General features: G+C 54.8%; 1 protein-coding gene across 4 annotated transcripts in view; it reads right to left on the reverse strand.

Moving 5' to 3' along the window:
* Window positions 1–13643, reverse strand: part of ITPK1 (inositol-tetrakisphosphate 1-kinase) — a 171952-nt gene that overhangs the window by 83855 nt on the left and 74454 nt on the right. Inside the window, exon 1 of one of the 4 annotated variants that reach the window (XM_070514216.1) lies at window positions 9718–9832. The exons of the other annotated variants lie outside the window; for them this stretch is intronic. The gene's annotated coding sequence lies outside the window, so the exon portion shown is untranslated. Of the gene's footprint in view, window positions 1–9717; window positions 9833–13643 lie in introns of those variants that run through there. 4 annotated transcript variants of the gene reach the window in all.

Raw genomic sequence — 13643 nt, forward strand, 5'->3', positions numbered from 1 at the left:
CAAATTCGAATCATCTCAACAGAAAGCAAGTTAATAACAGCCATCTCGATTTTAAATCACACACTCCGCTTCTAGGAACTGACCCTGGGAGAACTCACACAGAAGTACAAGGTTAGGCACTGCTATGCACTGCTGATGCACTTGCCATGCACTAAAGGAGGGAGGGAGGAAGGGAGCAGAGGAAGCAGCAGGCGAGCAAGCAAGCAAAGGCCCATCAAGAAGGACTGACTGAATGGCCTATGGCCATCCCCAAGGCAGAACACCACACAGCCATAAAAGGAATCGGGAAGTGCTTTCTGCACTGATACAGAGCCATCTCCAAGAAGGCGCGGGTCACCGAGCACAGAACGCTACGATACACATGGGGAGAAATAATGATTTACATGCACATTTGCCTGCATGTGACAGAGTAGCTTAGGATGTCCACGAGAGGCTGGTCAAAGCGGCAGCCTCCAGGTGAACCAGGGCACTTGGGAGCAGGGTGAGAGGGAGCAGTGTGCGTGCGTTCTTTTGAATTTCCAACCAGTGAGATGTATTACGTACATAAATTTGTAGTACCAGATGGGTAGGTAGCATGTATAAAGAGCGCACAGTCAGACTCAGATAAACCTGGATTCAAATGCAGCCAGTAACTAACATACGATGACCACCTACTGTGTACCAGGCACGGCTCTAGGCAGTTTACATGAATTAACTCATTGAACCCCTACCCTGTGGGGGAACAGAGGACAATTACTACTCCCATTGTACAGACGAGGGCACCAAGGCCGGAGAGGGTGAATGAGTAGTCCCCATTCGCACAGCTAAGCAGGGAGGAGCCGGGATATGGACCCAGGGAGGCAGACTTGGCTATGCAAATAAGCTGCAAATGCCCAAGACACGGACACCTCAACAACGCGCGCACGCACGTGGATAACCACGGACACAGACACTCTCATTACTAATTACCCAGATCTCAGAGCACACACGCTAGCTACACCATAAGCAGTGGGATCGCCAACTGAAAAGGGAAATGGTTTCCACATCTGTCCAGCTGGTCCCACCCCCGACTCACACCTCTAACTCGCTCATTCTCAGCCGCGTCCACCTAACCAGCCTGGTTTGGCCAGGAGCAGCAAGATGTTCACTGAAAAATCCTCCCAGCTCACAGTGCAGGCATCAGAGCCAGAAGGAATCCTGGCTGTCCTCCCCTCAACCACTGGCCGCAGGTGTCAGTGCTTCGTCACCTGGAGAGCCGTGGGGAGGAAAAGGGAGCTGCTCCTTGGCTTTCCGCAGTGAGAGGATGTCAGAGGGAAACTGCAGCTCTGTGGGCCCAGGACCCAAGGCTAAAGACAGTTCAAGTCTCTGATGACCGGTGTACCTTCCCCAGACCTGGTCTGCGTGGCTAGAGAGAAGGACTCTGAGATGACAGTCACATGATGGAGGGAACCTGGAGTCCTGAGTCACTGCCTGGAGAGATCACCAGACTCCATCAGAATGTGACAAGAGCAAGAAATAAAACCTTCACCGTGTTAAGCCTTTGAGCTATTGGGGTTGTCTGTTACAGTGGCTTAGCTTAGCCTATGCTGACAAACACACCCAGACAGGACAATCTCTACCCAGGGCACTTGTCACTGTGTACCCAAAGCCAGGCCTCTGGGACTGGGAACAAATGGAGGAAGGCAGGCAGCTGTGCACAGGGCCTGGGCCTTCAGTCAGTGACCTCCAACCCCTTTGAGCCTCTGTTTCCCCATCTGTGAAATGGAGAATGACACCTGCCCCCAGCATTTGAAGACAGTGTTGGTAAAGCCTTCACACTGCGCCAGGCCCACAGCAGGCCCCAGGCAGGCACAATCCCAAGAAGCAGGGCGTCAGCTCTCCATTCCTGGAGCCTTCTCTGCTCTCAGTCCCTCGAGACTCTCATGAGTCGCAGTGCTTGGGGGCGCCTCTACCTTCGAGGCCACCCAGTAAAGGCTGTTCACGTTCAGATCGGACTCTTCTGAACACTCTGGGTCCCAGGCATGATGCTACACCACTGGCGAGTTGCAGAAAAAGAGCTCTCCTTAGCCTGTGCACCCTCATCGACCTCGTCAGCGACTGTGTCCTGTTCCTCCCTGTGACCCCCTGCACGGCTGGGCACAGTGCCTGGTCATGGCAGGGACCAGCAAACACGCTGAATCGATTTCTTGAGGCTGGAGACTCATACCATCCACCCACCCGCCCCCACCCTATTCACACAATATTTATTGAGCACTTACACAACCACCCCTCCAAGTAAATGTCATCCCCATGCTCCATTAAGATGATGAAAACAGAGAGATTAGGGAATGCATGCAAGGTCACTGCTAACAGGGGGCAGGCCCAAGGGATTTCTGATCACAACCTCCATCCTTTCCTTTTCCCACAGCCACCACCTCCTTCTGTCTTCAGCACACTGCCCCCTCCCCAGAGCCAGGACCCCCAAGGCCTCCAACCTTATTACACCTGTGTTGGGCTCGGGGAAAGGGTGCTCCACAGGGCCCACTGGAGAAGGCCCCAAAGACTTCTGCATAAGTCCCAAGGGGCCCTAGGGACAAGCTGCAGACACTCTGGGCATGGCAGGGTGAGAAAGTCAAGGGAGGCTCTGGGCCATGGAGCAAGGACACGCAAGCCCAGGGGACAAGACAGGCGATGTGGACACCCCAGTTCCAGCCCCAGGACATGCACCTTGCAGAGAAAGACGTGGCCTCCACAGTCCAAGAGGCCCGGAGGCCTTGGAACAGCTGTGTTGTCAGCCCAGCCAGCAGGCCATGACCATTGTAGGTAGAGATGCCAGGGCTCCAACCTCAGCACAAAGGGGCAGGGGGAGGAGCTGCCCCTCGTTGCTGGCATGGCTTCCTGGGCCTGAGTCTTGTCCTCCCAAGCAGACCAGGAGCATCTTGAGGGCCTCTACCTCTAGGTGTCTGTCAACAGCTGAGTATAATACAGGATCAGAGATTCACCAGACACTGACCCTCAGGGACCCAAGAGGGCTGACGAAGAAAGGAGGCACAGGGACAACATTCCCCATAGACAGGCTTCTGCTCACCTCATCTGACTGCCCCAAAGCTAAAAGCCTGAGCTGTGACAACGTAAGGGTCTCCACCTGAGCTCCCAGCCAGATGAATTCAAATACCACCCTCCCACCCCAGTCCCAGACACCCCCACTGCTTCCTCTCTCTCCTTTCTCCCTGCACTTCCTACAGAGGATTTCAGAACGAGCATGGACTGACCTCCTAGATGGTAAACTTGATGTTGGTGCCCAGTGCATGCTGCATCGTCCATCCGACCCACTGCAGCCTCACACGAGCAACGTGCTCTGCAAACGTGACTGAGGTGTGAGAGAGCCGCACCCCGCAGGGGACCGGGTGCACATGTGCCCTCAGCAGAAACTGACTGCAGAACGTGCAAAAACAAAAGGAGGTGAGATATATCCCATTTGACAAACTCTCAAAACGTGAGAATGCAATAATAGCAATCATCACTTCTCCTCTTTAAGATTTAAATAAAAGAAACCGCTACTGCTTTACACATCATACACAAGACTGTTCCTTATTCTGCTCTTGCTTTCTCTAGATCTCAGTTTGTGTGAGTGGTTAAGCGGGGATGATAAGGGTATCTGCTTCATAGGGCTGCGTTTTCAGCCATCCATCCACTCATTCACCCATGTAATCATTCATTCATTCAATAATTACTGTGAGTGAATACTTTGTGCCAGGCATTGCTCAAGTACTCAAGACACAGCGGTGGACCAGGGGGCCAAGGTCCCTGTTCTCAGGACACCCAACTCTAGTCAGGGGAGATGGACAACAAACAAAATAATTGCAGGTGGCCATCAAGCGTCACAACATCAATAAAATCAGTGTAGAGAGCATGATGGGAGGGGCAGGGGCACTTATCCAAGAAGGCCTACTATGAGGTGAACTGTGTTCCCCAAAAATATGATATGGAAGTCCTAACCCCCAGTTCCTCGGAATGTGCCTGCATTTGGAAATGGGGTCACTGCAGATGTAATTAGTTAAGATGAGGTCATACTGGAGTGGGGTGGGCCCCAAATCCAATATGACTGGTGTCCTTACAAAAAGGGGACATTTGGGCACAGACACACACTCAGGGAGAATGTCATGTGAAGATGGAGGCAGAGATCAGGTCGATGCATCTACAAGCCAAGGACGCCAAAGACTGCCAGCCAACACCAGAAGCTGGGCAGGAGGCCTGGACCAGATCCTCCCCAACAGCCCTCAGGAGGAACCAGCCCAGCCGACACCTTGACCTTGACTGCCAGCCTCCAGAACGTTGAGAGAATAAACTCATTGTTTAAGCCGCTCAGTCTGTGGAAGTGTATTAGGCAACCCAGGGAACTAATGCAAGGCCTTCCCAAGGAAGCCCCATCTGAGGTGAGATCTGAACGAGGAGGATGACCCAGGAAAAATCGGGGAGGAGAGAACTGCAAGGGACAGGAAAGGCCAGCACAGAGCCCCAGGCAGAGGCAGCATTTAGTGGGTCTCAGGCGGAGGGGGAGAAGGAGACGGGGCAGGCTATGCAGGGCCTCCAAGGGCAGGACCAGGAGTTGGGAATGTATTCCCAGTGGGAGGGGAAGCCACGGAGGGTGCTGGGCAGGAGTTATGCTCTCCGCTCCCTTTGAAGAGACAGCTCTGGGAATTAACATAGGTGAGGCATCAGCATGCTGCCCGGGATACGTTGTAAGCACTTAATACTGGCAGGTGTCATTTTTATGGCCCCACGGAACAGGGGGCATAGGTAAGAACTTCAACAACTATGACGCTTTGAAGAGAGCAGGGGGCCGTGGGTCAGGGGTCTGGCGCTGACGCCGTGTGGCGCTGGACCATCATTTTCCTTGTCTGTAACCTGGGGGCCCAGTCTTTACCATGAGGGCCCCAGACCCGCTGAGGCCAAGTCTGGTGCTGAGAGCTCGTGATATGAGAATAGCTGCCCACCCGCAACTGGAACCCTCACTTCAAGTCCCAAACCATGCTCCCTCCTTCCCGCCCTACCCTGGCTCTCGGCAGAGGATGTTTCTTTCCACTGACAACAGAAAGCACATCTCAATGTTTCATTTCTCTCCACGCTCCTCCCAGAATGGCAACTGGCAGCCCAGGCCTCAAGTGGCTAAGAATTCTCCAAGCCAAAAATACATACTCTCTGTGTATCCTCCTTAACAGTGAGGAAGGAAAACGTGAGTCAAACTCCTACAAACCCTACATAGATTATCTTTTAAGCCCCAAAGCAGTATTCTTTCTATATTCATTTGTTTCCAGGCCAAAGAGAGCATTCCATGAGGCAGTTTCCAAACTGGTATTTGATATAATGTTAATGAAGGCGCTTTAAAAAAAACTGAACACACTCCATGAAAAACAGAAGTTCAGTACTCAGAATTGCTTGAAAAGGCGCCAGGTTGTGTCAAGTTGAACAGGTATCTCTGGTGCAGGACTTTTCAGGTCCTTTAAAATGCTCGTGTGAGCTGGAGATTAACAAAGAGGAAAAAGTGGATGCTGAAACCCTTCCGGGACTCACTTGGGAGAATTCTAGAGAATAACGCCAGGTCACAGGAATTTAGAAACTCCACTGAATCAGCACGGAAGATCCTAGAAAATGCGTCTGGCCCACACCCCGCCCCTCAATGGGACGAAGTCCCCGTGGATCCTGCACATACCACGTCGGGAGTGGGCAGCCTGGTGTCCTTGAGCATCTTCTGATTGGTGACGTCCTGCAGTAGCGTGTGGTGACCTTGGTGAGTCACTAAGATTCAGGATGAGGAGACCACATTCTGCAGACTGTAATGTACTCCATACCTGTGAGCAGCTGCTTTTAAACTCAGCCTTTAAGCTGGGTCAATGGGTGATGATGGCCAGGACAGCTCACTACGCTGTGAAGCCAGCCCCTCTCTCTGGGGGGGAGGGGTTGGCCTGGGCCTTCTGCAAAGACCTGGTGGGCCTCATCTTGCTTTGGCAGCAGCTGCTCAGAAGCCGCTCAGGAGGCCTCGACACAGAGACGCCCAGGAGACTCAGAGCGAAAGCAGACACGTGCAAGGGCCCGCACTGGCCTGCAAACAGGGCCGCATCCTAAAGCAGGGCCGTGGAGCAAAAGCAGGCCTGGGTTTTTCCCAGGCTCTACAAATTAAATCTGCAAATTCAAATTTGTCGTGTCACAGATTCTGCTCAGGGGCCTGGGACCAAGTGCAATTTGGTATGACTGCCGTCCTGCAGGTGAGAGGAGGCCCGAGGGTCATCTGAACCAAGCGAGGAGGCGGGGGAGATGACAGAGTCAGGGAAGGCTGCCTGGAGTAGGTGCTGTCGAGTTTAAACTGAGTGCATGAGCACAGCTGCACCTGAGAGGAACCTGAAGAAATAGGCAGCAGGGCGACCTTGCCTAACACAGTTACTCTGCTCATCTTAGCAGGAGCCTTTATTAATGTCCAGGCAGCAGCAACCCCACTCTGCCCCCCGAAACATCCCCCAGAACCTCCTCTAGGGCAGGCCCTGTGCTGGGCTCAGGCACAGAACCAGGGCCAGGCACAGATTGAAAACCAACCAGTCGTCAGTAAACAGTGACCACCAGGGCGATCAGGGAGGGAGTGCAGCGCTGTGCGGGGGTTTAGGGGAACCACGGGGTGGGGGTGGGGGGTGTCCCTCCTGCTGGAGAAACCAAAAGAGAGAGAGAGCTTCACCAAGGGGAGAGGCTGGGTCAGAACCCAGCCTGAGCGTGGGGCGGTGGGGCCAGCTCACTTGAAGGGGCTCAGGTCAGACGAGAGGCAGGACCCTGCCGGACAGAGGAGAGCAGCAGAAGAGGAGTTGGAAAGAGGGGCACATGGATTCCCAGGGGCCTCAGGAGCCATGGAGCTCCTGATGATGAGAGAGAATGGCCCGGGGTGTGTGTAGCAGGGTAAGACCAGGACAGAGGGCTCCTAGGCAGGACAGGAGTAAATAGAAAGGTCTAAAACTGGGCAGTAATGGGCAGAGGGGGAAGAGGCAGGAATATGCAGTGACTGACTGGCTGGGGACCCAGGATGGGTTAGGGTGGGCACACAGGACAGATTCTCATTAGGGGGTATGGGGTGGGGGGGGGGGAGCGGCAGCCTTTCTCCAAAGCCAGGAATGGGGAGAAAAGAGTGGGCTCTGATGCCAGGGTCCCAGCCCCCAATCAAAGTGTGAGCCCCTAAAAGCAATCACAGTGGTCCCTCTGACCCCTGAGCTGACACCTTCCTCCCAGGTGCCCTCCCTCAGCATCCTGCCCCAGCACAAGCAGAGGTAGCTTCCAGCACACAGGTGCCTACAGCAACCAGGGGTTCCTATGGAAAGCACCCCTCCCTCTCTCTGCAGGAGGGGGAAGACGGGAAAACCCACAACCACCAAAGGCAAAGCCACTGGGTTCAGTGGAATGTAATGAGCTCTTGAGTTCCTTGATTCTGACCCAGAAAACTCTCCCTCCCTCTGGGGATCCTACAGTCCTCCTCAGAAGGTGCCTCCAGTCCCTCTGCCCAATCATGCCTTTATTCCTTTATCTGTGTGCTTTTCTAGAACCTTCCACCAGGAATGAAAATGGGAGGTGGGCTCTGCCACAGCTTTGACTGTCCTGGGTTGGGATGATCTGTCTGCTGTGCTTCCCCCCATCCTAGCGCCAGTGCCCAGGGGCCCATGCCCTGTACGCCTTCATTGGGCCCGGCGTCAGTGGTTCCCTCCACCTCGATGTCCCAGCGCCCACTCCTCTTGGGTCTGGCAGTGCCTCAGCAGGCCTTCCCTTCCCCACCTCCCCCAGGCGGCATTGACGGGCTTGTCCTCTGAGCAGCACACTCTACAAGCCGGCCCTACGGCGAGCACACACCTCTCCCTCGGGTCCTCTCTCTCCACCAAGCTTTACGCCCCCAGGAGGATGCCTTGCTCCTCCTTGTTCACATCCCCTTGAAACAAACCCCGTGACTCTGGGGCCAGATGCCGATGATCTCTGGGACCTTGGTCACACCGCTTCACAGTCATTCATTCAACACACAGAAATCAAGTACTCGCCGTGTACCTAACCCCTCACCAGGGCAACCGGGAGGGCCCTCCAGGGGCAGACATGGGGCCATAGGAAAAGTGAGGCAAAAGACAATAGGGGCTCTTCCAGAATGACCAAAAAGAGTGTGGTGGGGACACAAGGGAAGATGCAGGTATTCAAAGGGAAATTGGGAAGTCGACTCAGAGGAGACGGCCGGCGAGTGGAGCTGTGACTATGACCTCCCTTGCCTACTGGCAGTGTGCATATCTGCACACGTACACCAGGGAGTCCCAAATCAATGGTGCACACCAAAGCACTATGGAAACTCTGCATGTGGAATCCAGAGGGAATAGGAGGTCAGCAGATGGCCAGAGAAGCAGTGTTGCCTTGGAAACAAGGTTTGGAGAACAGGACTATCAAGGGGAGGCCTCAAGGCAGCAGAAACCCACATGGCTGTTCCCAACACTGCTGAAGGGGACGCAGTGGCCTACTGGGCACCTGTGACGCCTTCCAGGATGGCAATAACCACCAGCTGACCAGTAACTGGTGCCCTGGCAGCATCACACTACATTTGTCTAACCCTCCTCAGTACTAGGAGAGAGCAGAGCCAGAATTCCACCAACTTCAGGTCAGCCTGGGATCTGAAGGCCAGGACCCTGAGTGAGGCCTGGTCAGGGGTCCATAAAGGTCTGAGGCCTGTGGCTGAGGCCTAGATGGGCCTGGATGTTCCAGGCTAGACCTGGTGGGAAGGGGTATGTGGTGCCAGGTGGCCACTGTTTCCCAGCCTTGACTTGAGCACTTTGATGACTAATTCATGGTTTTCTTATTCCCAAGGAGCATCCTTAGAGAGGATGGAAACAGGTGGGAGAGAGTATTCACCAAGGCCACCTGTTCCCAAGAGAGAGGCATGGCTAAAAGCATCAACTGTGCCATCAGTGAAATGAGCCCCCTCTGCGAGGAGCCCACGATTGGCCATGTGGAAGGCCACAGGGAGCAGACAAAGACCACCAGATGGATGCTGCCCCTATCCTGTTGGGAGGGGCATGCTCTCTGTAGCATGGAGCCCTGCCCCAGGATGCCTGCACGGTGCAGGGGACTGAAACGCCGAGAGGGCACATGGTCAAGGCCACAAGGGTCACCTCTCTGTGACAAGCATGAGAAAAACTGCAAAGGTCTAACTGAGGTTTAAGATAAAACCAGAGACACTGAGAGGACAAACAGAAAAGGGACAGGCTCCTCAATACAGACAGCTGATTTCACATTCGTCTGACATCTCCAACGATTAATAAACACGACTTCCTCCAAGACGTTGGCGGAGTGCACGGCCCATAGGACCCTCTAGGCTCTTGTTCTGTTGGCTGGTGGCACCCTGCCCACTGTTCCCCACAAGTCTCAGTGGCTTTCTGAACCCCCAGCGGCCTGGAGTGGGAGAAGCAGGCTCAGCCCCCGGCCGGCAGGGCTTCTCCCACCCGGCTCCATAATCACTTCCCCGCGGCCCAGACCCGTCGCCCGGGAACACTGCCCCCATTCTCCTGGCTCCAGGGTCACGACCGAAAGCACGCGCTGCCTTCTCTCCCACTCATCTCAACAGCAGGGGAAGGGGGAGGTACCAGGCTCCAAGAACTGGGAGATGCTAAGAAAAATCTCCCCAGAGCAGAGCAAGGAGGGGCTGGGAGAGACGGCAGCCCCCAAAGCAAAGGCAGTCATGAGGGAAGAAGGACTTACCTGTCAGGGGTGTGCCCCAGATCACAGGGCCCCTCGCCTGCCGGGAAGCAGGGTGGGCCATGGAGCAGAGCCCCCTGGCCAGCGACGGCCCCCACACTTCTCCCCGACCCCGACCCGCTCAACAATGCGCCTTTTATCTTGACAGTGAGCCCACTTGTCAGGACTCTGTTCTGGGACAAGGTCAGCCCTGAAGGCTCTTCACTGCTCCCAGGGAGGGGGCGTGCAGCTCCCTGCTCTGGGGCATAGCCCTCCGGGGATGTCCCCATCCTTGAGGCCACATGGGAACCTCCTGACCAGAGCAGAGCTCCCTGCCAACCCCTTGACCCCAGAGCAGAGCCACCTCCGCATCCCTCCCGTGGTCAACGGGGCAGTGTTGACAGGAAAAGAGGAGGGGAGCACTTCTTCCCCCAGGAGCTCAGATCCCGCCTGCCTGCTTTAGCGAGGGCAGGAGCGGGAGTCTGCCGTCCTTTCAAAGACACAGCCAAGGCTCAACCTCACACCGACTTCTGACAAAAATTCAGCAGTTAGTAAGGATGATTAAGGTATTTCAAGAAATGTGAAGCTCAGGTCTCGCTGTTGAAATGAAACGGCAACTGCCGGGGAAGACCTGGCCAGGCTTCTGGCTTCAACCCCAGGACGGAGCAGCCTGCACCTTGGCAGCCACCTGCAGGCTTGTCCCACTTCCCAAAGGGGAGCCAAGCCCGGGAATCAAGAACACCCAGCTAGACACCACAGGGCTGGGACACAAGCCCAGCTTCGGGAAGGGTGCGGTCTGAAAGCTCGAGTCAGAGGAATGCCACTTGGCACCTTGTGAACCCCGACTGGACACGGGCTGCCTCTGCTGGCCTGGAGCTCAGATTCCAGAGGGTCCCACCATGGAGCCGGTGAAAATCAGGCAGGCTGGAAAGATACCAGATGTGGCTATAAAGTAATGCAATTAAAAATCTTTTTCCCCATCAAATTAGTATCTGCTCATTGTAAGAGATGTTTAAATTCCAAGTTATTATTCACACCAGACATTTATTCCTTGATTTCAAAGGTAACCAATAATATTTTATTATACATCTCTGCGATGTTTAGATATATTTTTCCCAACATTGGAATCATATTGCATAAACAGATTTGGATCCTACTTTTTAGTTAAACATGCTATAATGAACATTTTCCTATGGCATTCCGTATTTTTCTAACATGCTGTCATTTAAAGATCAATAAAGCATAATTTATTCAACCAACTCCCTACCATTTAACATTTGGTTGACTCTTTTTTTGAGGAAGATTAGTCCTGAGCTAACCTCTGCCGCCAATCCTCCTCTTTTTGCTGAGGAAGACTGGCCCTGAGCTAACATCCGTGCCCATCTTCCTCCACTTTATACATGGGACACCTGCCACAGCATGGCTTGACAAGCAGTGCCATGGCGACACCCGGGATCCGAACCGGTGAACCCTGGCCCACCTAAGCGGAACATGCAAACTTAACCACTGCACCACGGGGCCAGCACCCATTTCTAATTATTAAATTAGAAACAACATAGGAAAAAGATTAAATTGCAGCCCATATACTCTTTTTTCAAAAGGGAAAAAAGAGGGAGATGTGTTTAAACCTGGAAAACCATTTTTCTGAAGACAAAAGGTAAGCCCCAAACAACTACCTAACAAATGCAGTTAGTGGAAAACCTCATTTCCTGGTCACGCCAGAAAATAACATGTTCGACTGCTATTCCTAAAACCCGTAACCTATTTCTTGCTCAATTCTTCTCTGAACTGAGCCCCAAAAGAAGATGTCCCCCAAGTTCTGGAGCAAGTTCCCTGTGCCACTGACATTGATCCGTGGCCCCCTCCAGTCCCCACGCCAGCTGCTGTGGCATCTTCCTGCACCCAGGTCTCGTCGGGGCACTGCCGTATTAAAAGCCCACTGCCGACTCCCCTTGTCCTACTAAATGATCCCCTCGTCCTCAGAGGGGGCCGAGTCCCTCAGTGCCCATCTCTAGCCAGATCTAGCCCCAACCTACCTTTGGCTCCCCTCCCCCCACTTCAGTCCACGCACCTGCCAGTCAAGCGAGACTCCTGCCCACTGCTCCCCAGAAACGCCCTGCACCCCATCTCATGTTGAACGGCTTTCCCCCATCGATCGACTTCTACAAGAATCCTCCTCCTCCACTGTGTGCCTGCATCTTTACAAACCTAAGGCGCTGGGTGTCAGACCCACAGACGCCGCCTGGGCGCCCACTTCACCCCGCTGTGCTACCGTTACCACCGAATGGGGACAGAGGAGGCAACAACCCCTCAGAGGGTGCCTAGAAGTCACTCCTGACAGACGGTGGCCTCTCGAGGACCCAGCCTGCCTTCCCGTTCGCCACCCCCAGGAGGCCAGCAGTGCAACCGGCGGGGACGTGGCCTCAACACCCCTTGATGCACGAACCCCAGTCTCCTCGGCTGGCACAGCCGCGGTCCACAAAGTCCCGGGGGTGGGAGCGAACAAGGGGCACTGTCACTTCTCCTCCGGACCGCCCCTGCCCTCACTGGCCCCACCCCTCTGAGACTCCTCTGCAGAACTGGCCCCAAGAACTCTCTGGATGAAGCCAGCGTGCACACTGCTGAGTGTCCCCTCCCCCTAAAAACACACCGAGAGCCTAACACAGGCTACCGAAAGAACGCCCAGAGCATCTTCTATTGATTCATTTTCTATTGATTTTGTTCCTTTTGGGTAAAACTGCCTTAACTTTAAAAAGTACATAGTCACACATCTGGCAGGCTCTCCCTCCTCCTCAGCCCCCTGCGAGGAGACCAGTCAGGTGATTTCACACCCATTTTACAGACCAGAGAACTGAAGACTCTGAGGGTCTGTGTGAGGACGGAGAGCAGTGAGCCTGGGTCATCCTCGGGGCTTCCCACTAGATCTGTGCCCAGGGTCCTTGGCCGTGGCCTTACAGTGCAAGGGCAGGGCAGGGCGGGGCAGGGGGCAGGCCTCTGCCCACTGTGCCACTCCCCACCTGCACTCGCTCCCACCAACGACAGAATGAGGTCCAGGTCCCTGACCAGAGCACACGGGGTCCTCTCTCACACTGCTCTGCCCCCTACCACTTGCCCAGGCACCAGCCACAAACACTGGACAAACCAGTCACTCCAAACGCAGCTCCGGCCTCCGGGGCTTTCCCCTCCTCTCCCTGGGCTACCTGGCAAGCTCCCAGCCTTCTCCGAAGGGGCTGTCCAAACGCTCCCTCCTCGGGGAAGCCACCTGCACCCCCAGGAGGCAGTGGCTCTGCGTCCATCCTGATGCACCGCCATTCTCTCCACCTCAAGCCCATGTCCCCGGGTGGGGGCCGTATGGGCTTGTGGAAACAGCCAAGCTCAGGAGGCAAAGTCCTGGCCCACGGGCTGGACGGCCTTGGGAACTCACTGAGGCCCTGTCTCCTCACCTGCAAACAAAGATCGCACCTCCTTCACAAGGCGTCGCGTGGATGAGACGAGACAGGACATGGATGCACTGAGCTCAGGCGGAAGTTCCACAAAGGCACCTGCCTCCCCTCAGTCAACACGGCGGGGGCCGGAGGGTCTTGGCACAACTGCCCTCAACCTGACCCCTGGCAGGAGTCTGAGGGGTCCAGTGTTCTGTGTCTGCCCTGGGCTTTCTTACCACCTCTGCCTACAGGCCTGAGGGCTGGACCATCTGCTCACCAACAGCCCCCAGCATGTAGCACTTGGTGAGCATGATTCACTCGCCTTACCAAGAGCTTACTACTCCCGGCCCGGCACCGTCCTCAACTCTCTACTCCTCACAGACTCTATCAGGCGGGCACTAAGGAAAGAGATTCAGAGAGGCTATGAGGCCAGGGCCAGGCTGCACTGGCAAGTGGCAGAGCTGGGATTTGAATAAAGCAGGCTGACCGGCTCAATAATCTCTGTGAATGAATGAATGAATGAAT

The sequence above is a fragment of the Equus asinus genome, chromosome 7 (assembly GCF_041296235.1).
Source record: "Equus asinus isolate D_3611 breed Donkey chromosome 7, EquAss-T2T_v2, whole genome shotgun sequence".
In the NCBI taxonomy this organism is placed as follows: domain Eukaryota; kingdom Metazoa; phylum Chordata; class Mammalia; order Perissodactyla; family Equidae; genus Equus; species Equus asinus.